Source organism: Gouania willdenowi, unplaced genomic scaffold (assembly GCF_900634775.1).
Source record: "Gouania willdenowi unplaced genomic scaffold, fGouWil2.1 scaffold_346_arrow_ctg1, whole genome shotgun sequence".
NCBI classification, from domain to species: domain Eukaryota; kingdom Metazoa; phylum Chordata; class Actinopteri; order Blenniiformes; family Gobiesocidae; genus Gouania; species Gouania willdenowi.
In genome coordinates, this window is record NW_021145109.1 from 228,598 (window position 1) to 240,292 (window position 11,695).

The following is an 11,695-nucleotide window of genomic DNA, read 5'->3' on the forward strand; positions in this document are numbered from 1 at the left end:
CAGAAGGACCCGGAACGGATGCAGCACCAGGAGCAGCCCGCCCAGGGAGGACGACCACACCCCAAGCCGCATAAGGCACCAGGGGGCCGCTGGGAGTCTCCCCGCCGGCCCCCAGGCACCCCAACCTAGCCCCCCACGGCGCCCCAGATCACCCTTCACTGATGCCGCCCGCGCCACGAGCTTCAGTTTTTTTTTTTTTTTAAAGCCAGGGCCCCCTCCAAGGGCCAAGCCAGACCGCCCCGCCGGGATGTGGCCCCCTATTCCGGCCCCCGACACCCTACCTCACGGGGCACTGCCCAAGCAGGGGCCGTACCAGTAGGTACGCAAGGGCGCGGCACGCGCCACCCGCCCCGAAAGACCCCCGCCAGGACCGGCCCGGCCAGCAGGCCAAGCACCCCGGGCCCCAGGAGCCCCCCCCGGGACCAGGACCCCCCAAGGGCAAGCCCCCGGGCCAAGCCCCCCCGGGACGCATCCCCCACCCCCGCCCGGGACCCGGCCACGGCCCAGCAGGACCGCACAGCCCCGGACAGCCCACGGCCAGCAGCCCAGGGCCCGCCGCCCCCCGGACAGCGCCAGCCACGGAGCAGCGCCCCCCGCCGGCCCGCGAGCAACCGGCGATCCCCACCGCGGGGACGGAGGCACCCCAATGGCACACATCAAGTGCGGGACAGCAGCCCCCAGCCAAAGATGCCCCGGACCCACCCACCAGTCCGCAAACGGCAGGATAGACCCACCAGGCGGCCGACAGCAACCTCCACCACCGGAACAGCTAGCGCCGCCCCCCAGTAAACAGCATCACCCCGAGGCGCCAAGCAACCCCGCCCCAACCCCGGCGAGGACACCAGCACACCCCCAGCACACCCACCCTCCAAACCGGCGAGGCAGGCCGCCCCGGGCCCGCACACCGCGGGGCCCGCCCCCAAGGCCACCAGGAGACGAAACAAGCACCCAGCCACACCCAAGGGGAGGAAGCACCCCCGCGCCCCACCAGGCCGACACCGCCCGGAAAGACCCCGCAAGGAGAGACCCCAGCAAAGCCCCCCCGAGACCCACCGCCACGCCCGACCGCACCATCCTGATGTATTTTTACTCTAAGCAGTGGCCCAGCCACCAACAGAGGAGCCAGGCCCCCACCGGAGAGGCCCAAATATGTGAACCAACCCACCACCCTGTTATGGTGCCTCTCCATTCCCCAATGGAGAGGCACTTCCCTATCCCCTGTGTGAATGTGTGTTTAGTGAATGTATGGGGTGTAATTAAAAGAAGGGGGAAGGAGGGGAGCGGTGCTCCCCATCCTGCCTCTGTGGATATATGTGTATGTGGTGTAATAGGCCGGAGGGTGTAGGTGAGTACACCCTCCGGGGGGTGGCATGTTGAAGTGCGATTAAAATTGGAGGGATTAGTATGGTAACTAGAGGTGGGAGTGCCGCCCCCACGCCACTACATAGTGACACAGGTGGCGGCCCCCTCCACCCCCAGTCCCACCATCCAGCCCCCCAAGGGTTGGGTATGGGTGTGTGGTGCATTATGTGAGTGAGCCAGACCAGCTGGGAGTGAGGTGAAGTGTACATGTAGGAGGCCTGTCTGGTGCGAGCCGGGCCCGTCCGCATGGCGGGCCACGCGAGAGGGTAGATGGTGCAGACGGGCAAGCGGCACTGCGGGCCCCGGAGCAGCAAAGCCGGAGACCCCCCCCACGGCACCCCCCCAGACCGCGACGGCCCCGCGGAGCACGGCGGCACCCCCCACCCCCGGGCGCAGCCAGGCACCAACCCCATCCCCCGGTGCTCCAGGGGGCGACCCCCGCCGCACGCCGGCCCAGAGCGACGCCCCCCCGCCGCCAAGGAGGGCGGTCGAGCAGGGGGGAGGCCCGTGCCCGCACCAGGGCCAGCACAGGCCCACCCGGCGCCACGATATAACACTCTCCACCGGGAGGCGGCCCCGGCCCCCCCGACGAAAGAGGACACCATCTACCGCCAAGCAGGGCCACCCCGCCAGCCACGGACCAGCAAGCCCGAGTACCGAAGCACCCCCAGCCCGGTACCGCCATCCCACACCAACGGCGCCAGTAGAGCCCCCCCCCCCCCACGGAGGCGATCCCCGACGACCCACGCACTGGCACGAGACACCCCCCCGACGCCAGCACACCCCGGACGACAGCGGGCCCCAGGCCACCAGCCCCGCCCCGCCCAAGGCTGCGCAGCGCCGCCACGCGCCGCGGCCGGTCCCCGGGCAGATGACAGGAGAGCACGCCCCCGGACACCCAAACCACGGATCCACCCCCGGGACGCCCCCGCCCCGGAATGGCGCCCACGGCGCCCGGTGCACCCAGCCAGCAGACCAGCCAATCCCGACGCGGATCCACCAGGCCAAGAGCCACGCGCCGCGCCCCCGCACACCCACCCAACACGACCCCCGGGGAGGCCCCATAGCACCCCCCACCCCACACCCCTAGCCGTAACGGCCACACCCCAACCATTGCGGCCAAACAAAAGCCCCGGAGGGGGCCCCGCCTGGCTCGTCGCGCAAGCGACATCCCTGGCAAGGGCGCGCCCTAGGGAGCCAAGCCGAGGACCCGCAAGGGCCGACGGAGCAACCCACAGCCACACCCCGCCACCCAGCAACCCAGGAGGCAATCGCCGACCCCGGGCAGCAGCCACCCCCAAAGCTACCCCCACCCCGGATCCCCCCGGACCGGAGCCAAGGACCCCACCACCCCAGGCCCCCCAACGAGACCACCCCCCAGCCAACCCACCCGGCACGGCACCGCCCGCCCCCCAGGCGGGAGCCACAGCCCCCCCACCAGTGCCCCAGACCAACAGGAGCCCCCCACACCCAACCCAACAGGATGGTGGGCGCAAGAGCAAAGGAGGAGGAGGGGGGGAGGACGAGACAGGGGGACAGGGAGCAGGAGGAAGGAGCGGCAGGGGAGCACGCAGGGCCCCAACCCCAGAGACCAACCAGATGCGTATGCAAGGGGCAACAGCGCCAAATCAAACAGCCCCGGGACCTCGTGAACACCCAGAAGGAATGCACACCCGTGCCGAGGCAACAAGACACCCCGGCAACCCACCCCAGCCATCCCGGCCAAGACCACCCCAGAGGCCCAAGGCGGCCCAGGCCTACAGTTGGGCTAGTGCGTTAGTAAAGAGTGGTGCTGGCAGTCGCTTGCAGGCTAGATCATCAGGCTTTTAAAAATTTAGATTTAATGCAATTAAAAAAGGAGTCCAACGCTCCTCAAAGCACATTGTTTTTTTTTGTTTTCTGAGAGCAGACATCTTTTCCATGGAAATAAATTCTGTGAGGAGATTTTGCCATTGGTTTATGTTTAAGGATTTTTTGTCTTTCCAATTTAGTAATATTGTTTTTTTGCTATGGCTAGTGCCGCAAGGATTGATTGTGATTGGTTTGCTGGAAGTTGAAGCATTGTCAGGTCTCCAATCAAACAAAGATTTGGAGATAAAGGAATCCTGCAGTCCAAAATGGAGGACAGTTTTTCAGTGATTAGAATCCAAAAGTGTTGAACTGGGGGGCAAAGCCATAAGGCATGTAGATAGGAATCCGCTGTATTCTGGGTGCACTGAGAGCAGATGTCTGTTGCTGAGACGCCCATTTTATGCATTTTCTGTTGGGTAATGTGGGATCTGTGGAGGACCTTGTATTGAATTAGCTGAAGGTTTGTGTTTTTTGTCATCTTAAAAGTATTACAACAAATTTCTGTCCAGAAATCAGTGCTCGGGGTGATTGAGAGTTCAGCCTCCCACTTCGCGATTGGTAAGTAATTACAGTTAGTGTTCGAGAGCGCTCTGTATATTTTTGAGAGTTTTTTTGATTTTGTTGAAATTTTTTTCATATATATAGCCAGTTCTGGAGGTTGTAAAGTAGTTAAGTCTAGTGGAGTAGTTTTCTTTATTGTCTCTGTTACTTGTAAGTACTGTAGAAAGTTACTTTTATTTATATCGAATGCTTGGGTTAAATTGTTATATGTCCTGAGCTTATCATTTTCGAAGAGGTCTTGGAGATGAATAATTCCGCTATCTTCCCATGTTTTTAGATAGAGTGGTGTTTTTTTGTTTCTAAAGTCAGGGTTGTGCCAGATTGGAGACAGCATGTTAGTTTTTAATTGAACATTTGTTATGTCCAGGGCTTTCCACCACGCAGTCAGGGTGGAGGCAATCAGTGGGTTTTTAAAGCAGTTATGATGTTTCAGGGTCATAGTGATAAAAGGGAGATCAGAGAGTTTAATATGTTTGCAGTCTAGCTGTTCTATTTCTAGCCAGGTGTTGTGGTATTCTTTTGGTTTTAACCATTCTGTTAAATATAGAATTTGGTTTGCTAGGTAATAATGCGTGAAATTAGGGGCTTCCAACCCTCCCTCGCTTTTATTTTTTTGAAGAGTTGAAAGGCTTATTTTGGGTTTTTTATTCTTAGCATAGAATTTTGTAATTGCAGAATCTAATCTTTTGAACCATTGCGTTGGTGGTTTCAGTGGGATCATAGAGAACAGATAGTTTATTTTAGGTAAGATTTTCATTTTAACTGAGGCTATTCTGCCAAGGAGTGAGATGGGGAGATTGTTCCATCTCCGCAGGTCTTCTGTGACTTTATCCAACAGAGGGTCTAGATTCAGTTTAATTAATTCATTTAGGTTTGGTGATATATTTAAGCCTAGATATTTAATTATATTTGTGGGGGAGGGGTATTGTGGGTTTTGGATTGCTGGGTTCCATGAATTTTTCGTTAAAGGAAGGATTGATGATTTTGACCAGTTAATGGAATAGTCTGATAGTTTAGAGAAGCTGTTTATTAGTTTAAATAATTCTTCTAATGAAGATTGGGGTTCTTCTAAATAGAGTAAAATGTCATCCGCATAAAGATTAATTTTGTGTTCTGAGATGGATGAGTGGATCCCTCTAATAACAGAGTTCTGACGAACAGCTGATGCGAGAGGTTCAACAAATATTGCAAAAAGCAAAGGTGAGAGTGGGCAACCTTGTCTCGTTCCCCTCTGCAGTGTGAAGCTTTGGGATGTTATTTTGTTTGTGGTTACTGAGGCCTTAGGTTTAGAGTATAGGGTGGAGATCCATTGTATGAATGAATCTCCAAAGCCAAATCTGTCAAGGACAGCAAGGAGGAACGACCAGTTGACTCTATCGAATGCTTTTTCTGCGTCTAGTGACAAGATTATTGTTTTCTTTTTAGAGTTCTGTGCCATGTTGATCAAATTAAACAGTCTTCTAACATTGTCTGTGGAGTGTCTATTTTTAATAAATCCTGTCTGGTCTTGGTATATAATTGACTGTACGACTTTCTCTAACCTGGAAGTGAGTGCTTTGGAAATAATTTTTATGTCTGTGTTAATAAGTGAGATGGGACGGTAACTTGAGGGTAACATGGGGTTTTTGTCTGGTTTAAGTAGTAATTTAATGTTTGCTGTATTCATGTGACCTCCTACATAACCTTTATTTTTAATCTCTGTTACTACTCTGAAAAAGAGCGGAGCCAGCATTGACCAGAAGTGTTTTAGGAATTCAGCAGGGAACCCATCTGGACCTGGTGCTTTGCCTGTTGACATGCTATCCAAAGCATTTTGTAGTTCTTGTAAGGTTAATGGTGAGTCTAAGGTGGTTTTCTGCTCTATGGTGAGCTGTGGTAGGTTTAAGTTATTGAGGAAGGTTTTCATATCTTCAGGGTCAGGGTTTAAGTTTGATGAGTATAGGTTTTGATAGTAATCATGAAAAACCTTATTAATGTCCTGAGGTAAGTTTAAAGTTTGACCTGAATTATCAGAAATTGCCGCTATGAAATAGTTTTCTTTGTTGTGTTTAAGCTGATTTGCTAAATATTTGCCTGATTTATTATTGTAGTCAAAGTTTTTGTACCGTAGTTGCTGTAAAATAAAATCCGTTTTCTTAGATAAAATTATGTCCAGATTAAGTTTTGTATTTTGGAGTTTTTTCCATAAAAGTTCAGACGGGTTAGCTGCGTATTCTTCCGTAAGTTTCTTAATTTTTTCTTCGATCGTTTTTTCTGCTATCTGTTCCTGTTTTTTCTTATAAGAAGAGTATGATATAATCTTCCCTCTGATGACAGCCTTGCCGGTTTCCCAGAGTAAGGACGGTGACACTTCCAGAGAATCGTTTGTTAATAGAAAGTCCTCCCATTCTTTTCTTATCATTTTACCAAATTCACTGTCATTAAGTAAGGAAGTATTAAAGCGCCACAGAGAGGATAATTTCTGATTAGGGTCACACTTCAGGGTGAGGGATATCGGGGCATGATCGCTAATGATTATAGGATGTATTTTAGAGGAAATCTTATGTGCAATGGATTTATTTGAGAGAAAAAAGTCGATTCGGGAGAAGGATTTATGCACAGGGGAGAAGAAGGTGTATTCTTTTTTAGTTGGATTGTTCAGTCTCCATACGTCACCTATTCCAAGATCATCCATGTAATTCATTGACACTTTAGCAGATCGAGACGGTTTTGTATTTGGGCACTTGCTGGATCTGTCTAATGATGTGTTGAGTGTCAGATTGAAGTCACCTCCGATGATTACAGATGAATCTGCAGAAAGGTCCGATAGCTCCGAAAAAACTCTATGGAAGAATTCAGGGTCGTCGTTATTGGGGGCGTAGAGGTTTAGAATTGTGAAACATTTATTATAGATTACCACTTTGATAATAATATATCTACCCTCTGGGTCTATGGTGGAGTTGATTATGTTAAAGAGCAACCTTTTGTTGAAAAGAACCGAGACTCCTCTTTGCCTGGAATTGAAACACGAGTTATATATTTTGTTAAAATTTAAGTCTGTCAGAGATTTTTCTTCTGATTGAAGTAAGTGAGTTTCTTGAAAGAAAACAATGTCTGCATTTAATCTTGATACATAATCAAATATCTTGATCTTTTTAGCCTGCGAGCGAATGCCACGCACATTCCAAGATGTTACTGTAAACTGAGACATGGAAAGGAGTGCGGTTTAGTCCTTACGAATGTGAGCATAACCAAGAGTCTGAGAGCATTTGTGCACAGCTGTGTCGTGATAGACTTCAATGCAAGAAAGAAGGAGAAGAAATGCTTATCATGCGATACCACCACAAGGTAAGGGGCTGGGTTGAGAAGGTTAGTGAGAAGCACAAACATACAACAACCAGTACCAAAAGAATAAAACACGCAACGGGTAATTATATAAAGTGTAGGAAGGGAGGGGTATTGAGTGGATGTGAAAGAAAAAAAAAGGTTAGGGGTTGGAGAAGAAAGAGGTGACATGGGGGTAGAGAGTGTCATGTGAAACTGTACGAGCCTATACGTGTTTACCAACATCTGAGCAAACATACACATACATACATACACACACATTTAGTATATATACACATATCCATTATTTTATTTTATTTATCTTTTGAATTATTTCAATTATTTTATTAGTAATTGAGTCTTTTTTTGATGTTGATGTAACAGAATGTTACTTATATCAGCTGTTCACAGCTTTGTATTTGCTTTACATATAATTGTTTATTTTTCTCATGTTTGTTACAGACTATACAATATTAGAACAACTCCAACAACTAGTATTTAATCTGCTGTTAATTGGAATAAAATACAGCTGGAACACATCCCAGTTAAAGAGAAAGGACGTCTCATCTCTTCATTCCTGTGCCCTGATCAGCACCCCATTCAGTTTGCTGTCTTAAACCTAAAAGAACTAGACGATCACGATTTCCTCTCTTTCAGTAGATCATACTTACTCACTCATGTTGTTTGGAGCTTTCTGTTTTGTTGCTTTTTTGATTGGCGCTACAATGCCTATGGAGTTTTGTTATCAGAGTCTCAAACATTTCACGGGAACACACACATGGTATTTATTTATAATAAAAATATACTAAATGAGTCAAATAAAACAAAAAACTAAACATTTATACAAAAAGTACAGCAAATGACTCCAGAATCGCACTACAATGGCAACCAAAAACAATTATACAAAAAACGCACAAAAAGACAACTCAAAGAAAAAAAAATACACAATGATGACTCCAAAAAAATACATTACAGAAAAATACAACAAAAATATGAAAATGGCTCAAAATACACAAAACTAAAAAATACACAAAATGACTCCAGAATCACACTACAATGGCAACAAAAACAACAATTATACAAAAAAAAATGCACAAAACACAACAGAAAGATACACATGACTCCAAAAAACATACATTACAGAAAAATGCACCAAACTATATAAATATAAAAGTGAGTAAAAAAAACAATCAACGAACACATTTATCATGCACGTGTCCCATAGAATTAAACCAGGAAAATTGTACCCACATTTTGCCCCGGAAATATACCCCTTTATAACACGACAGTGTACAGAGTATGTACACTCTACTTATGCTCCCACATAAATGCATACTTCCGACGGGCACTGTACTAATTTCATTTAAAAGCACCTTTCAAAACATCCAAGGACACTGTACAGTGAAGTCATAAAAAAAAAAAAAAAATCAGTGGCCGGTATCATATTTCATTTGTAAAGCAAAGAATCTGTGTGTTCCTCAAATATCTCTGCAGTTCAGGGACAGACAGAGCTGAGACTTTCAACATGGCTACTGCTTGGTTCAATGGCTATTATTTCATCCTCCAAACCATCGACCTGCCTTTCAGATCCGATCCCAACTAAGCTGTTTAGAGAAGTTGTTCCCCTGGTCTGCCCATCTTTGTTGGAGACAATAAATATATCCATATCAATAGGCTACGTGCCACAGTCCTTTAAAGTAGCTGTAATCAAACCCCTTCTCAAAAAACCTACTCTTGATTCCAGCACTTTAGCAAACTACAGGCCTATATCTAATCTTCCTTTTATTTAAAAGATTCTTGAGAAAGTTGTGGCGGCTCAGCTCTGTGAATTTCTTCAAAACAACAGCCTGTTCGAGGACTTCCAGTCAGGTTTTAGAGCTCAACACAGCACAGAGACTGCTTTAGTTAAAGTAAATAATGATCTACTCTGGGCTTCAGATGAAGGACGACTCTCAGTGCTGGTTTTATTAGGTCTTAGTGCAGCTTTTGACACTATAGATCACTATATTCTACTAGAGAGATTAGAGAAATTACTTGGAATCACAGGGACTGCCCTAAACTGGTTTAAGTCCTACCTATCTGATAGGTACCAGTTTGTACACGTGAATAATAGGTCTTCTGTGTACACTAAAGTAAGCTACGGGGTTCCTCAGGGCTCTGTGCTAGGTCCAATCCTCTTCTGTATCTATATGCTCCCCCTTGGTAATGTTATGAGAAAATACTCTGTTAACTTTCACTGCTATGCTGATGATACCCAACTGTATGTATCAATGAAGCCAGGTGAGACAAATCAGCTATCTAAACTTGAGGCCTGTCTAAAGGACATTAGGGCCTGGATGGACCAAAATTTTCTTCTTCTCAACTCAGACAAGACTGAGGTCATTGTACTGGGCCCACGACACCTTAGAGAAACCTATGCTAGCCTAACTGCCCTAGATGGCATTACTCTGGCACGAAGCACAACTGTTAGAAACCTTGGGGTTCTATTTGATCAGGATTTATCCTTCAACTCTCACATAAAACAAACTTCAAGAACTGCCTTCTTTCATCTCCGTAACATTGCTAAAATCAGATCTATCCTGTCTCAGGGCGACGCCGAAAAACTAGTCCATACTTTTGTTACCTCTAGACTGGATTATTGTAATTCTCTTTTAGCAGGCTGCCCGAGCAAGTCGCTTAAGACACTTCAGCTGGTTCAAAATGCTGCAGCACGTGTACTGACTAAAACTAGGAGAAGAGATCACATTACTCCTGTATTAGCCTCTCTGCATTGGCTTCCCATAAAATATAGAATAGAATTCAAGATTCTTCTTCTCACTTATAAAGCCCTAAATGGACAGGCACCAGCCTATCTCAAGGAGCTTGTAGTGCCATACAATCCCCCCAGAACACTACGCTCTCAAAATGCTGGACTACTCGTTGTTCCATTTGTCTCTAAAAGTAGTATAGGAGGAAGAGCTTTCAGTTATCAGGCCCCACTTCTCTGGAACCATCTACCAACCACGGTTCGGGGGGCAGACACCCTCTCTACCTTTAAGGTTAGGCTCAAAACATTCCTCTTTGGTAAAGCTTTTAGTTAGGAACCAGCTCATAGCTCATAATTAAGATGCAATAGGCATAGACTGCCGGGGGGGGGGCGTCTGGCATGCTCGGTTGGAGAGAGGTCATTTAGGCTAGAGAGGGACCGGAGAGGGTCCCATTCCTCTCTCAAACACTCCCTCTATGTCTGCTTCTTCCCTTGTGTGTTTGCTCCTGTACTCCTTCTGGCTTTTGTCTTGCAGGTCCGTGGGATCCTTAGTGTGGAGTTACAGAGTCTCAGCGGCTCTGTCTCCACCCTCTCCTCTGCACACACCCAACACAGCATAACGTGGATGGCTGTTCATCATAGGAATGGGATCCACACAAGGTTCCTGCTGCTTAACAGAAGGTTTTCCTTGCCGCCATGATGAATTCATGTTGGGTGTGGGATACATATGTATGTGTATATACGTATATATGCATATGTGTGTATCCATAAAATGAAGAGTCCGTCCTTAAGACTGCTCTACTGTAAAGTGCCTTGAGATACCATTGGTTATGATTTGGCGCTATACAAATAAAGATTGATTGATTGATTGATTGATTGGTGTGCAATGTTGGATTTGTTTGGATGCCCCACCCCCACTTCCTGAGTAGACAAACTCAGTCCTTGCTCTACAGTGATGATGTCATCAGTTAAAACATTTTAGAAGCTCTATAGTGATGATGTCAGCAAGACAGCGTTGGATCGTTCACCCACTAATAGGGAACGGGAGCTGGGTTTTGACCATGGAGAGACAGGTAAGTTTTACCCTAACTTGTAAATCTGACCCGAGCGGTGTGACCAGAGTCACGTGCACGCCAGAGCCAATCACTGCACAGCTCCGCTCCGGATATACACCTGCAGCAGCGGAAAAAACACACCAGTGCCACCCCCACTTCTAGCAGCGTGCGATGGAGCACTTCCCTTTGCTCTCTCTCTCTCTCTCAAATAAAAACTGCTTTATTGCCATGAGAAACAGTTTTACATTGCCAAAGCAAGTGTGACATAGAGCAATGTACACACAAAAAGAATGAATAATGAAAACTAGCTACATTTGTGATGTGAAAAATAATAGGATAAAATAATAATAATAATAAAAAAATAATAAAAATAGGCTTTCACTATTAGTGGAACACAATTTACAGTTAAGTTATGAGTGTTATAAAAGGGGAAAAAAGGTACAGTATACATACATGTACTGTATGTATACTGTATATATATATATATATATATATATATATATATATATATATACAGTATACATACAGTACATGTACACAAACACCTACATTTGTATATATTCAGAAATGCATTGATTTCCTAAGGGCACTGCACAAGTAATAAAAACACACGTGAGGTGAAAAAAAAAATACATGATTAACTTTAAGCTCAATTCAAGGTAATGAAAATTGACTATTGGATTACTAGAACACTTCTAATCTAATACTAATTATTGAGTAACGATGAAGACTAAGTAAAAAAAAAAAATAATCAAAATTAAGACAAAGGGGAAACAGGAAAAGGAGCAAAATCAAAATAAATCAAAACAGACAAAGA